Here is a 15,957-nt window from a genome sequence, read left to right on the forward strand (position 1 = left end):
ATCCATCCCTTACTGTGCAAGAACAATACAAATGGATAATCAGGGTATTGATTTCGTAATGATTAATGGCTATTGTACAGTATCTCTTTTGCACTCTGCTTTCCTCACACAGCCAAGACTTCAACTAACGTCATGGGGAGTTTCTGGAGTGAAGAATGCTGGACTAGGTAATTGTTTTTGCACTTAAGGGCATCTTGGTCCATTTGTTTTGTTTATAATAAAAGATCACACTTGTACAGTAATTTCAGAATAAACAGAAATTGTGATGCATAATTCTCCATCTCCTTGTCCTCGTTTCTTTAAAAAAATGAGTCACTGTTGTTTAATCCGATAATTATGCAAACACTAAATCTTACACTGGAGGAGAAAATGTTAACACATATTGAAAAACCAAAATGCGTAGAACTATAATCTGTATGATAAAATGCATTACTCTGTTTAAAAGGATTGTTTTACAGAAGCAATTAACAATCAGCAATCATACAGTTCAGACCGGTGTTTTGATGCCATCTGTTGGAGCAAGTCTTCACATTCCCTAGAATGAAGCTATAATTTTCTGTTTATGATTTCATTAGATGCATAGAGTATTACAGCCACAAAAAGAAAGAGGATCTCACTAAACACTTTCATTTTAAAAAGAGCTGCTCTAAACAGTTCAGTTTGTCACAAGTCTTTTCCTAAAGGGACAGAAAGATAATAAATTTGTGATGATTCACAGAACTGAGAAACACATTCTAATGTTTAAAGAAATGTTACAGGAGCTTTATTTCCGATCAACAAATTTATGACAAATTTATTTTTGTAAACATGGCACATTTCATTTCACTGGAAAAAACTGTAGTATAAAGTACTTCAAAAAATGGTAATGGTTGCTACTTTCTAAAAACTGTAGTCATGTTTTTCTAATGGATCAGTGTTATGGTGAGCTGCTCTCAAAAATACATTTTTCAATTGTATTAATTCATTAAATACGTGATTAAATCTTTGGGGGGATTTTTAATACACTAGGGGGAGCTAGATCACTACAAAGAACACAAACAATTAGCTGAAACAAAGTTTAACCCCTAAGAAATATTTTTAAAAGCTTTACAAACCTCTCTAGCTGATAAGTACACATTTCTGTACAACAACACAAACTGAAATTCCCCAAAATACTAAGGAAAATTAAACTGTAAACGCCACAGAAATAAATCAAAAATTTTCTTATTTATTCTTTTTAGTATTATTACTACAGAGATTGCTCCAGTGTATGCAGAAAAAAATAAAACCAACATAAAACAGTTGTTCTTATTCACCTGGTATCATTAGATTCACCTCTAATCCTGTTTGTTACATTATTAATTCCACAGTAGCATAAATAAGGAATGCTGCTGCATGAAACATTTTACTATTACTTTTTCCTTCTGCATTACTGTTCAGTAATTACACAGAACCTTTTGTTAAGAGTGTAAGGAATAAATTCTGATTTTACACATTATATACTTGCAAGTTTTAGTCTTCTAAAAACATCAGTTTGTACAATTTTTCATATTTAAAGACTCTAAATAGTTTATGATACTAGGGAAATCTCTTTCCTCATAAGAAAAAAAAATTAGAGCTGGTAAATCATTACTTTAATTGTTGATTTCTTTCAGGTATTATGGTAAAATTTGCCCACTCAACTGCCGCTTTCAAGATCAGAAACAGACCCGTACACATGCCTGTAAAATTTCCCCAACTGTAAAAATCTTCCAAACAAAAAGCAGATGTCAATGGGATTCCTGGAACATGGAAAATTTACCCACAAAGGGTTAAAGGACCCACAAAAGCAAGAACTCAATTTCTGATGCTGAATGAGCAAAGTGCTCTGGTACATTGCTAATTTGCTATATGTGAAATTAATTAATTTGTTTAAAAATAGGTTTTAAGTAATACCAAGGATTTTATTTATTTATTTATTTTAATTAGAGAACTGGTTTATTTACTCCAAGAAGTCAAATGTCATATAAATCTTGCTTGTGATTTTAGTGATATCCACCATATAAAGCCAAAGTTTAGTTTAGTTCTAAGCATACTCCACTTGTAAGCACATATTTCTATTTCTTAAAAACTAGGACACTGAGAATATGGCACACAATTTTAGCCTCTTTCATTTGGATACTAAATTATCTTTATTTTTTGTTGTCTTTTCTTTACTGTTATAAATGTCCAGACTACAATGCCATCCTTTTTGCAAAAAACAGTTATTTGACCAAAACACTTTAACCTTATACTTTTAAATTAATGAATGCATTTTAGTATGAAAAAGTGATAGCAAAAATAAGGAACAACAATAAAAAAAAATATTTTATCAACTTAAAAAAAAAAAACAGAAAAATTTACTACTTATTCTTCTGCATCCCCTACTCTCTATTTGTTGTATTACTAAATTTTTCCCTTCCAGATCTGGGAGAAAGTGTGTTCTGTACATTATGTCTGGAAAACACGATTAGTATTTCCAGATGAAACACCTAGATATTTGTTTTTAATATTATTTAGTATGTTAGAGGGAACAGCGAAAGGGAGGAAAAGTCATCTTTCCGTGTTTCAGTGGACTGATGTCCACTCTGCTTGGCCATCCCAGGAATGCAGCAACAGAACCACCAGTGAAAGAGGAGTCAAGCAGATGCTCTTGATTAGAAGCAATGCTTTACCTTGTTGTTTTCTTTATAAACCAGAATTTAACTCCTACATGAATAATAACATCTCTCTCAAACTGTGACACTTTAAAAGTGATGAAAAGTAGGTTTGAATTAACCAAAATTGCACGGTCCAGAAACAAATCTGACAGGACAGAGAATTATGCGGGGAATATTCAAGAAAGAATACAGCATGGCAAAAAAAATCATAAATTTCTCAGGACACACACTCTTAAATCAACAAGCTAGAAACTTTGACATAAAATTGTGTATTGATAAAGTAGGCAAATATTATCTGACTGGAATCTGATAGATACTCCGTCTCTTAAGCATCCTTTGCCAACAGTAACTCTTGGCTACCAGCAACCTTCTGCCACCTACCCAATTGTCTTCTGATCAAGTTCCTAGTTGACTTTCAGGGTAGCAGAGGGAGGGTGCACAATTTGCACTTCTATTCCACAGAAACAGTGCTTATTTTGAGAAAATAGTGGTGCGTTATCTTAAAATGACCTACTGTATGGGAGTGAACACTTTTGTTTCAGTTCACAGAATTCTGTTCTGAATGCTTTGCTTTCCAGATTTTCCTCTGGATTTCTTGGTTAACCATGAGATGAACAGGAACAGATGTTCAATGAGAAAGACCATTGCAAAACACCTTCTCAGAGAAGCTGCCTGCTCTTTGCAACCATACTGTTCTGGGACAGATCTTTACAGGCATTTAACGGTGAATTAAAGCACCAAATCATATGGAGCAATGCTCAGTAGTTTTTAAGTTCTTGTAAACAGAAAGATAGTAGATAAAGAAAGACATGGGTAATAAAAATTACTCAAGCATGCTATAAAGGATTAGCTAGAAAAGATAACCTATGCAATAAACAGCATTTCACTGAAATTCAAAGACAGAATAAGAGCATAATTTAAGGCAACCCAGCAGTTGCACCAGCTCCTTTTTCCCCAAACTTTGCTTGAGAAGTAAAGAAATCAGACATGCTCTGTCATTACAATCTGCATACAGAAACATTTAAGCCCATAAAGAAACCTTTTGCCTGTAATAACAAGAGGAAATTAAAAAGGGAAAAAAAAAAAAAGACTGAATATAAAGCTTGAGCTACCTCTAGCTACACACATACCATCTAGTACAAGTACATAACTGCTTCTGCATACCAGAAAAAAGTGCATAAACTACTGCCACAACAGGCATGACCTATATAATATGTTATGAGTAAAGGTACATTATCTTCAAATGCAATGTTTGATAAGCAAAAGCCCAGAGCTTTATTTGAACTATCCTCCAATAGAAATCAAAGGTATTGCACAAGGATGCAGCACTCGCTCCTCCTGTTCCTTTTTCATCCTGGACAGCTCCTAAACACCAGGGCAAGAGTTTTACTTTAGCAAAAGCAGGTTTACAAGCAAACATGCTTATCAGAAGGAGATTCTGACCATTCTTACTAACTGAAGCAAGAGTAACAAGGCAAAAAAGGTTTAACTTTGTTTTGAAAGTAAGAATACAGTGTTTAGAAAATTTCACAAATGTTACACTATCTCACTACAACATGCTACAACAAGCTTCATCAACATGACTAGTCATGTTACCTTTTCCTAAACATATAACAACTCATGACTAATTAACAGTTGGCTTAATTCAACAACCATGATGATAAATGAGTTTTTTCCACTGATCAAAACATGTGGTAGATCAGGTTCAGTTGACGACCAAATATGTCCTACAACCTAAGTTGTAAACACCTACAAAAACTCCAGCTGTGAAGTATGATATAGATGATGGACAAGGCACACTAGTTTCAGTTATAAGCAGAAATCCCAATCCCACTGCAAAAATATTTTAATCTCCAAATATTCACTTCCAATAATTTGTAGTCCCATGACTTCTTTTGCCAGAATTTCAAATTGTGTTATAATGGAGCTGGGAGAAAACAATGAGGTTTTATTTCTTACATGAACTTAGGGTTGTGTTATAGCATAAAGTACCAAACCCACTACAGAATTCATTGCCAAGTACCAAACCACAGAATCACAGAATGGTTTGGGTTGGAAGGGACCTTAAAGATCACCTAATTCCATCCCTCTGTCATGGGCAGGGAGAACTTCCACTAGACCATGTACTGTCTGGCAGAGTTAGCTCATCGTTATGTGCTTAAGTATACACATTACCAAGTTTATACAAATTTATTTAAGAGAACTCTTCTATTCATAGTATGTGAAAAACTTTAAAAGAATAGAGAGGGCAATTTTTACTTGGAAAACTTTTTAAAAACGGCTATGCAAGTTAGAAGACTAGGTTCTATGAATTTGGATATTAGTGGGAATCCAACACTATGTAGCTTTCAGAAAACATCATCTATCTTTAGTCACCTTACACATCATTTTACACCTACATCAGCCAACGATAAAATAAATTTGATGGTTTCGGTCTAGTCCCTAGCAGACATTTATCAACAAAACCGAACTGCTCCACAATTGCATAGTAACAACCACCTATGTCCAGGAAGGACTTCAAAAAAGAACAATACAGACCAATGCCAGAAGTCAGCTTTTCTAATTTAAACGAGGCTCCTGCAAGTGTATTAAGGACAGCATTTTGCAGCCAAACACAGAAAATTTATTTCATAAACCTAGTTTTAGTAGGCTCAATATCTCTGTCCTATTAGTGCAGAGGCCATCTAAACTATTTTAGAAGACAAATATTTATGGTCTACTGAAAATACAGGAATTTTAATGGCACCTTCCCTAGACAAAAGGGAAACCAAATCCCTTGTTCAGGAACTGTTAAGATTATAACCACACAAATGCTCTCTTAAAAAATACACCCATTCAAATAATAATGAAAATACCACCAAGGTGAAATTCTAATCAAAGACATGTATATGAGTGACCAGCTCCAGGTAAAGAAAACAACAGGTTGGACCAAACACCATAAGCATCCTTGCGTGTTCTTAGTTTATTAAGACACAAGTCACATGTGGACTTAAAATATATATATTTCACTTATCAGAAAACAAGCAATAGAGCAATCTCAGTTCAGCATTTAAAGTGATTTTAAATTCTGCTTGTTGACAAGCTGACTCATCACCTGCACTAGGAACAGAAGAGAGCTATTTACCTTCTATTGACAGAAGCAATAATAGATCTAACTTATTTTCTTCTGTCCAGTTTAAAAAGCCAATCTTTCTTTCAAAACTTTTTGGTTAACAAGCATTCTCATTTAACATCTAAAACAAAACAGTATGTGAATAAGTGTAAAGCATTTCCCACTCTAACAAGAAATAATGCAGACACGATGCAAAGATCACAAAAAATTTAGGTGTTCAGGCTACAAGGGACAAGCTCTTCTCCTAGTTACACAAAGCATTTGCTTACAATGGCATTTATTTAAAGGAACCAGACTCATGCCTCATCTAAGTAATGGCAGAACTTGGTACCAAAATTATACTTTGCTTTTGGAAGCACAAGAAAGTCTTAATACGCTTTTTGGTTAGGCTTGCAGCTTAAACATCATCTAGCTCCCTCTCACAAGGCTTTCAGGAAAAAAAACAAAATGCAGCCCTAATAGGAGTCTCACAATATACACTGCACACATCAGTTAAAAACCTCAACTGAGCCATTTCTCAAGCTTTTAATTTTGATAAGAACATTACTAAATTTAAAATACAATTCTGAAATTTGCCTAATGTTAAGGAAGCTGAATAATGAACTGATGTTGCCCCTTCCTCAACTGCACACGAAATTCATGCTGTAAGAGAGTAAAACTACTCCAGTATATCGACATTTTATTCACTCTTTAAAACATGAATATTTAAACAGAAGACATTTTTCCCCATGCAGAAGCCTAAATAGAAGCTCTTATCTGAAAGAGTAAAAGCTGTTATTTTTTTTTTTTTCAAGAGGTTTCAGACTGTATAGAGATAGTTACATACACAGGCATCTCAAATGAGAGGGCACCATACATACATGTAATTGGTTGCTTTTTCTTTTCCTCGGCAGTCTGTACAAAACGTGAAAATGTGCCTGCTTCTTACTAGCCATTAAAAGGCAGTGGTTGCACCATACTGTGATTTGGGGAGCTGAAGAAAATAGCCAGAACTGACTGATATCTGATAAACAGTAACAGGAGTCAGTTTATTGCACCAATCGTTAAATAATGGTGCTGATTATAAGGCTGCTAACTGCAGATGCTGTAATTGTCTGTCATAAATCTTAGTCATTTGTGACAGGAGCACAATGAAAGAGAGCATCTGCTTGAGGGCAAATGACTTCTGATAAATATCAGCTCTGCTAAAATGTACTTGGATGTGTCTCAATATTTTGGAGAGCCATTCATGTTGATTCCACAAATGTGAAGTTATTATTGGTTTGTATTGATTTTGCCACCTTGGTTTTTTTTTTTTTCCCTTTTTAAAGAGACAGAGTCAGAGTGACTCAAGGTTGAGCTGAATTGAATCTCAGCTTTTTATCTGATCTACCTCATTCCTCTCAAATGCATGTTTGAGTTGAAAAAAAAATAATTGCACTTTTTCAGAAGATTGCTGTGCAGAAACACAGCCTGGAAAATTCAATATGTAGTTCAGCTTTTATTTTTTTTTTCCTCTTAAAGCAATTCCTAACTGAAGGAAAAGAAACATTTTTAAGGGTGTTTTTTAACATAACATTTTAGAAGGATTTAAAGTATTTGAAGTAAGAGTCAATCCGATATTAGGCTTCTAGTATAAAGTATAAACGCTTCAAAGAACATGAATGGCAAAAGACCCCACACTTCATTCCAGAATTCACAGTGTATACCAGGTACTGTAGACACCTCAACCACAGACTACCACAACCCAAAGCAGGAACATACTCTTTTATGATTGCCTCTCTTGGTTCTGATTAAGCTCTACCCCTTTAAGCTTCTGGGTTTTTCTTATTTCAACTAATTACATCATTTCTCATTACTCCATAATCTCTTAAGCAAAGGAGACAGCAAACATTTTAGGACAATAGGCTATTTATGTACACAATATTGGAGTAAATCTTGATAACTAAAGGACAGCAGAGAAGGTTCTGGTTAGCATCTACAGCACATCCATTGCAAACAGCATCCCCAGGATCTCAAATGAACGCATGCAAGAATTATAAGTTTTACTTATAACATCACGATCTATTATTAATTACTCATTTAATCACTATGGTTTTATGGGAAAAGCTACTAGCAGAGTTCAGTTTTCCATGCCCAAAAGTACCAGAATTGCTTCTTTCCCTTTCTGGCTGCTAGCACCCATGCCTCACCCTGACATGGTGCACAAAAACAAACTGAGGTCACTGCCCAGCTGACTGCGGAAAAACAAAAACAAGCAAAAAAACACCAAAACAAACAGCTCCAGTTCTGACACAGATCTTAAAATCCCAGAACAAGCTGCAATTATCAAACTACAACAAGTCCCCAAGTACAGGAAAAAAAAAAAAGTGCAACTTGGAAAAAAAGAATGGGGAAATGCCTAGGTACATGCCAAAGATTAGAAGAGCTATTAGAAGAGTTATATTTTTTTTCCTCATATTCAACAGTACTGGGTCCTGTGAAAGACAAAACCAATCAATCATTAAATCAGTTAAGCAGTAGCTCTATCCTTTGTATGGCATACTAGAAAGCAAATACAAGCATAACATGAAGTAACCCAGTTGGAACACAGAAGTGATGTAGAAGATTTGGCTGGATCTCTTTCCCATGTACTTCCATATTCATAACATTGTAAGGATTATATTTTCTTCCAAAGCTGTAGAAATCCTGGAGAAAGAAAGAGAAAGAAGTATTTTCTTGAGCCATTATTAGGACTCTGAATGACTCTTAGCCAGAAAGACTTAAATCTTATGCTATTTCCCTCATAGACAGATGATGCTCTGTTGTATAGTTTACACGTGCAGCATGGGTAAACAAAGTGGGAGATTATGATTTACTACTCTTGATTTCCATAGCTAAGACCAAGTGTCTGTGTCCAGATGAAAATACAGATGTAAGACAGTTTAAAGAACAGAATGATAGGCAAATAAACGCACAAGACCTATTAAAGAGGAATTAGTATGCTTTTTGTAAAAGGAAGCAACATTGTAGAAACGTATTGTTCTTTTTCAAAGAAGTCAACAGTTATATGTACAAGTAAGTTCTAAAATTCAAAAAGACTTTTGGCAAAGTCCAATGTGAAAGTCTGTTAAAGAAGCTAAGTTGCCAAGAGATAAGAGGGAAGGTTCTCATCTGTGTAATAAATAAAAGAAACAAAGGTAAAATAGAGAATGAGAAATAAACAAACAATTTTCATTGCAATATGAGGTCAGATGCAGCTCACAAAGATCTCTGATGAGGCCAACGTTATTTGAAAAATATTCAAAAAAAGATTAGTTGGTGGAAAAAAACGATCGCCTAATTCACAGAAGACTGTTATCGTACCAAGTGAACTAGCAATGAAATAGCAAGTGAAATTCATTCTGGATAAGAGTTAAGAAATATTTGTGAGGAAAGATCATTCTCACAACACACTGATTTTTTCATAAAGGGCTAGAAAACAAATTGGGAAATGATATGGTGTTTTTGAGCTAACTGCAGTTTTGCCCTTTCTCTTCCAACAATACATACAATAGAAATAGTAAAGGTACAGAGAAGGCAACAAAGCCTGGGAAAATATGCAATAGAGTCTAGAGGTTAAAAAGCTACAAACTTGAAGGTATATTTTACAGAATATATGATACAATAGCATAAAAATCCACTGAATGTTATGCATAAAAAACAAACATTACTGCCTCAGACTGGTGATGCAAACTGCTGAAGGCTGGGGAAGTAGTCTGAAGAGTGCTATGGAATGAGTGTCTTGTTCTTGCATCCTCTCTTGGGCATCCACTGCTGGTCACTGTCAGAAGTAAGATACTGAGCCATCAAAGGGACTTTGGTTCTTAATGAAATGGGTTTTTACTTTTAACGACTTTTTTACTTAATGAAATGGCCAAAAGGAATCCCTCCTTCACATTAAGTTTGCATGTGAACACAAAAAGGAAATGTTAAAATTTTAACAAGATAAATGGTTTAATTAATGGCTTACTACATTTTGTTCATAAGTTACATTTCCATTCCCTAATTCATGTTCAGTCTCCCAAGATACATTAGACACCAATGTACTTTAGCAAAATATACAGACGGGAAAAACTTCTGTCCTGCTTTTTTCCTCTCTGCTCTGAAACTCCTTCACTGAGCTGCTTTATTTCCGTCACTGTTCTGACCTCCTGCTATACACATCTTTAGCTTCTGGCTCCCAGTTCCCACCAGAAGTAATTTGTAAATGGAGGCTGAAATGAATGCTGGATAGGCAACTGGAAAGTGCATTCAGTTAAGCCCAATAAGGAAACATGATCTAGCCTTTCAGTCTAAAACAAAACAAACAAACAAAAACACATAGAAAAACAAACACCCAACTGGTTTTCAAATTTGAATGTACAGGGATTACTCCACATTCAATGTCTGCTTGTAAACACTTTAAAAGTCACATGTTGTGCCTTTTATAAGCACAACATTTATTAGACTTGTTGAAAGACTAAATAAACTTGTCATTGCTCTTGGTTCAAAATCTCTTCCAACCTGCTAGAAAGTTGTCAAGTCTCAAAATTATGAGCTTTTTTTTTTTTTAAAACAAAAACCACCACCACAAAAAAAAAAAAAAGCCGGATTTCTTTGTCATTTTCTGGATAGAAAAAAAAAAGATAAAGAATATAGCAAATCTACTTTAAAATACAGTAATGATAGTACTACCTTTAGCAGTCACTTTACCTCTGCAATCTAGAAAGCTGCTCAGGGAGCAGCCCAGCAAAGCCCTGTAGAGAGGATGGCCACACTCCCTCAATGCTATCAGCTATGCAGGCACAAGGCCCTTTCCCAGGCCTTCTGAAGTACAGCACATCCATCAGCAACGTAACTGGTGTTTATTCAGACTGAAACCCAGCCTTGCCAGCAGAACTTTGCAGCACAGGTCTTGTCCAAATCATCTTGAGAAAGCCATTACAAATGTACAGGACTAGAATAAATCACACTGACAAGTTAGTCTTGTGGCAAAAGCACTAATTTAAAGTATTAGCTTACTTCAGTTAAACAAAAATACAACCTCTAACCTCTTAATCAGTTCCACTGAAAATCTTCCATTATTTTTGAGAAGGGAAATCAACATTTGGGTTTTACGTAGTTTCCAAAAACTGCTTTGCAAGTTTCCACAAAGCCCATAAGGAAAACACATGAATGACTTCTGTCACTGTTGAACTAGAAGCTTTTTTTTTTTTCCTCCTGAATATTTCATTATTAGTTTAGTTCAAGTCTGCAGTAGGACTTCCAGAGGTTTTACCTATGGTACATGACTTGAGCTGCTGGATGTACACCACAGCATTTTGAGGCAGGCCTACACGTAACGGGACATACTGCAGTTTCTTTAAAAGAAAAGACAACAATGCTTTGCTTTAAGTTGAGAAGTATTTGGAGTAGGGAGGAAATGTTTGTTGTTACTTTAGGAGCAGTCCAGAGGAAGTTTTTATTTACATGAACAGAAACTCACTTGTCTTCATGAAGATTGTACAACATTACCTCAAGTAACTTTTACCAGATGATGACATCAAATTAACACAATTTTTAAAAACAACCTGCATACAAACATGCTAAAGGCATAACATGGCTTAATTTCTTTCCTTTTTTTTTTTTTTGTATAAAACATTCTTAAGCTCGAATTACAACCCATCTTCTTAAATGCATCTATTTTCTTACCATCTCAAAACTAAGATGCTGAAGCTCCTTTAGGATGAGCTTTAAATGACAACTGTGCAACAGCCACGTCAAGGCAGACGCATCACTGCCAGAGGAATGCCAGTGGATCAGCAGGGTGTGCTGTACGTATCCACGAGGCTGTGTGGGCATTCATGCCTTGAGAGCAGGAAGCCTATCCTAGGGGTACTCAACGGGTTAAAAACACTGCAATATGCATTAAGCACGTTTCAAGTCAGCAGGGTGCCAGTCTAAGATGTCCTCAAAGCCTAATTTGATAGATATTATGCCATATGCTGCTGCAAGTAGTTAGTAATAAAGAAAGTAAAAATTTTATGGATGAGCAAAATAGGAGCTCTTATGGATGGAGTGTTTTTAAATCAGGTGTATAATTTACCTACCGTCAGACCACATGTAGAGTGCATTACTCAATTGAACTTACAGGCAGATAGGAAGGCAGTTTCTTTTAATAAGCACTTCTTCAACTTATTGGCTCTACAATTACTTGCACCAATTACCAGCAGCTGCTGCCTGTTTGGTGTTTTATCTTAGACAAGGAGTTACATTAGTTTCTAATCAACAAACCATTCAAGGACTCTTTAAAAATATTTAAGCTTAATTTCCCTATTTATTTGAAATTAACTGAAATACTGAATATTTTCATTGTAGTACTTCACTTTTTCTTAGGTTCTACTCCAAACATAGATTTATTGGTGTAATATTAATCTCTATAAATTCTATATATCCAAGAATACACATCATAAAGTAGACATATAAATGCCTTCAGTACATGCACCATCAGTATTGACCTTATTAACCACATGAGAATCAACTCTATATTCACAGTCATATTGCTTTTATAAAACATCAAGCTTGCCATACAAAGTATTATGCTCCAAGACCTTTACATCTTGTTCAAGTCTTTCAACCTCATTATTTACCTGTGTGACTCACACAATAGGGCACTGGCTAATGTACTGAGATAACAATTACCAAAGAAAGCATTTTAATTTTTTTTTTTTTTTTTTTTTTTTTTAAGAAAACTGAAATACTCTATTATGGGAAAGGTGGACTTTTTTTTTTTTTTAAATCTCTAGATTTTCAAAGTTTTACTTCTAGCACTTTCTAAACAACAAACATTTTCCTGTAACATGAAAACTGGTATTTCCCCTGTAGGTTTTCCAAATATCTCAATAGCAGAAAAAAGGATTCAAGAAATCATTCATACACGTAAGGAACACAAGCGGTTGAAAAACTAAAACGTACCATAACAACAGATGTACTATTCATAAATAAAAGTAACAATTAATAAAAAAGCAGCACATTTGCTAAACTATTCCAACCAAGGCCTTGACTAAATTTCCGAGCTGCCATCTCTTCAGCTACACTAGAGGACTCTACCAGTGCATACGGCAACAAACTCTGCAAAGTTTTCCTGGTGCTCGTATACCTACTCCTGCCCATGCTCCCTTCGCCCTAAAAATAAAAAATAAATAAATAAATAAAATAAAATAAAAAATACTAGGGACAGGTAAACTTAGGAAGAGTTGGAACAATTTAAGAGGCTGCAGGACACAGCCCTTATTCAGGAACAACAGAGGCTGTTGTTCTGGAAACAGCTTTCAGCATGGCAAGTTCTTGGGAGAAGTCTGCTTTTCTAGGGAGAGTACTGTTTGCGAGATCTGAGAGAGTCAGATAAAGTTGTCTTGCGCATTTAAGTTCTTATACCAATCATCACACCTTCAGAGTTCCTCTTCTTGTGTATGGGGACATCATACATGCAGAAGCATGGCAGGAAGCTTAAAATTGGCATATATGCCGTTGGAATAGGCATCGGTGTTCAACATTCACTTTATAGTGTATGTCAATCAACACAGGAGAGTTAGCCAAAAATATTTCTCTATAAAAAGAGAACTGTTGTGGAAATTTTAGAGCATAATTTTCAGACCCAAGACAGTCAAGTAACATGACAATGTAATTTAACAGATAATTGCTTGTGTACAGTCTGGACTGTGTTAGTTGGTTAAACCCCCTATACAGAAACCTTGCGATGCTAGCCACCATCAGTATATATCATTATTCCAGTTCTAAAACACAGGGAAGAGAAGGTGCTAAATCAGTGATGCCTCTCAAATTCATTGGCACAAAGTGATACAAGCCCAAATTTGGTAAAAATATTCCAGTCTGTTGTCCACAGGCTGTTTATTACAGACATACATTGCAGTTGCTTGAGGGTAAAAGAGAAAAAACTATTATTCCTAGTTTTCTGAAATTGTGTTATAATATGGAAATCCCACAGCTTCTATAAAATAATTAAATCCAACTAGGGCAACCAAATTGTTTCATATTATCTGTTAAAAGAAAATAAAAATCAATACTGCTAAAAAAAACACCACAGAAAATTACTTAAGAGGCCTCAGGGTCAAAGTCTCACATAATAAAGGAGTCCTCTGTTAGTAAGGATCAGGAAATTACAAATGATTTCAGAACCCAGTGCCAGAGGTGCCACCTAGTATCCCACAGGAACATGAACTTCCAACAGAAAGCACAGGATAATTTAGGTTCCCAGAAACCTTTGGAAGTCATCCGATCCAACCCTTATGCTCCCCAAAGCAAGGCTAACTTGAGTTAGCCTTGAATCAAATCATGCTACAACAGCAAATCAGAAAATTAATCTACAAATGAATAAAGTTATTCAGAAACTTTGTAGTGAGAATCATTTGAAAAACAAGTTACAGATGAACTGCCCCTTACATGTCTCAGAAGTTATTACTTGTATATCCTTCTTCTTTTTCCTCCGAAAATGTACTAAATATAATTTGCATGGGAGGGCATAGTTTTCTAGGATTTTACTAAAGGTGAATAAACAATCAGGCCTTGCTCAACAACAATGGGGGGAGGAGGGGGAAATTGCCATTTTCCTCAGAAGAGGCCTCCTGGACTCTACCTTCCACAGATTTACAATTTAGTTTCTTTATCATATTACCAGTGTGTTAAAGCTGCCCAAGCCCATTGAATAATCTTTTGCTATTAAAGTTTAGAAATAAATTCATATTTTTATTGCAACTTCCTTTAACTCATACAGTTAACTTACTTGACTACATTTCCGAACTGCCATCTCTGCAGCTACACTAGAGGACTCTACCACTGCATATGGCAACAAACTCTGCATTTTCCCTCTTCTTTGAATATGATCTTTATGACAGCTGGGAAAATCTAACCCTCTCAGGACTCAATCAGATATTCATATCAATTTGTTTAATTAACACCATGCTTAATATCTCTCAATTATGACTGCAAACACTTTCTTAAAACAAATCGAACTCAGTAACTTATAAAAAAACAACAGCAGCAAAAAAAAATATAATCTGACATCATTTAAAAATCACAAACAAATCTTCAAGAAAATTAATTCAAAGCTTCTTTAGCATTTTGAGCAGGGGAAAAAAAAGCAGAAAATCCATAACACCAGAGTGCTTGAGTTACCTGCTTATATCCCTTCAAGGTATGAGTAGTACAGCAGCTTATCATATGCTCCTAATTTTCCTAAGTCTAAATTTCATTTTTTTTTTATTTTATTAAAGTACAAGGGACTGCATGGTATTCTTGGACAAATACACACAGTATTTCTTGACAGAAAGGTGGTCCAATATACATATTCTATACATAATATATATGTTAGTAAATATATTATATATAGTGACCTTAGTTTTATTAGGGTCTCACAATTCAAAATTCCACCTGGTCTTCTGATAATATCCCGAAGAATGGCATTATTTAAGCACATATTCACTACTATCCTGTAGAATAATCCTGGTGTCGTTTGACATTGTATAACTAGTGATTTCCCTAGCTGATACATTAATGCACCCAGCAAACTGTAGGAAGATCTTTCTCTGGACTAAAACTATAATATATAAATGTTATACACAATTCTCTACGTATATCTAATCATCATTGTAGTGTACACTTACCACATCATGAATTTTAGACATGTCTAATTACAAACATTATTGTTAGTTTAAAAATTTGCTTGTAGAGTGTGTAGATTATGCAAACAAAAGGAAATATAAAAATATGTCATCACTAATCTGTCATAGCTCGATAGCAGTACTTGGAAAATGGCATGCTTCCTATTGAATCAAAAAAGCTTTTATGCGATTATGTACAGTACAAATACTTAAAGGCATAAAATTAACTATTTTGGGATAGGACTTTCTACAGAAAATGTTGAGCTGAAAGGGACTTGTAGCTAAAGCAACACTATTAATGCCCAGTACAAATACCAGTTTGACAATAAAAGCATTAGACCTTGCTTTTGAGCATGCACAGCTGTGCATTTCACTAATCGAGGACCTCTTCATTTTGCAGACTCTGCCTGCCATACTCTCAGTGACCTCTGAAAGGGTCAATAGTGGGAACAACTGAAAGAGTAGCAATAGGAACTATTTCCTAGCTTCTTTAAAGTCCCCCCCCCCCCACCCCCCCCCTTGGAATATCAAAGGCATAGTGACACTGTCA

The 15,957-nt window shown here is 35.1% G+C and overlaps 1 protein-coding gene across 11 annotated transcripts in view; it reads right to left on the reverse strand.

Moving 5' to 3' along the window:
• The window catches only part of LOC106032159 (SRY-box transcription factor 2), a 275,642-nt gene that overhangs the window by 202,939 nt on the left and 56,746 nt on the right, over positions 1–15,957 (reverse strand). The window lies entirely within an intron of this gene.

The sequence above is a fragment of the Anser cygnoides genome, chromosome 9 (genome assembly GCF_040182565.1).
Source record: "Anser cygnoides isolate HZ-2024a breed goose chromosome 9, Taihu_goose_T2T_genome, whole genome shotgun sequence".
Lineage (NCBI taxonomy): Eukaryota > Metazoa > Chordata > Aves > Anseriformes > Anatidae > Anser > Anser cygnoides.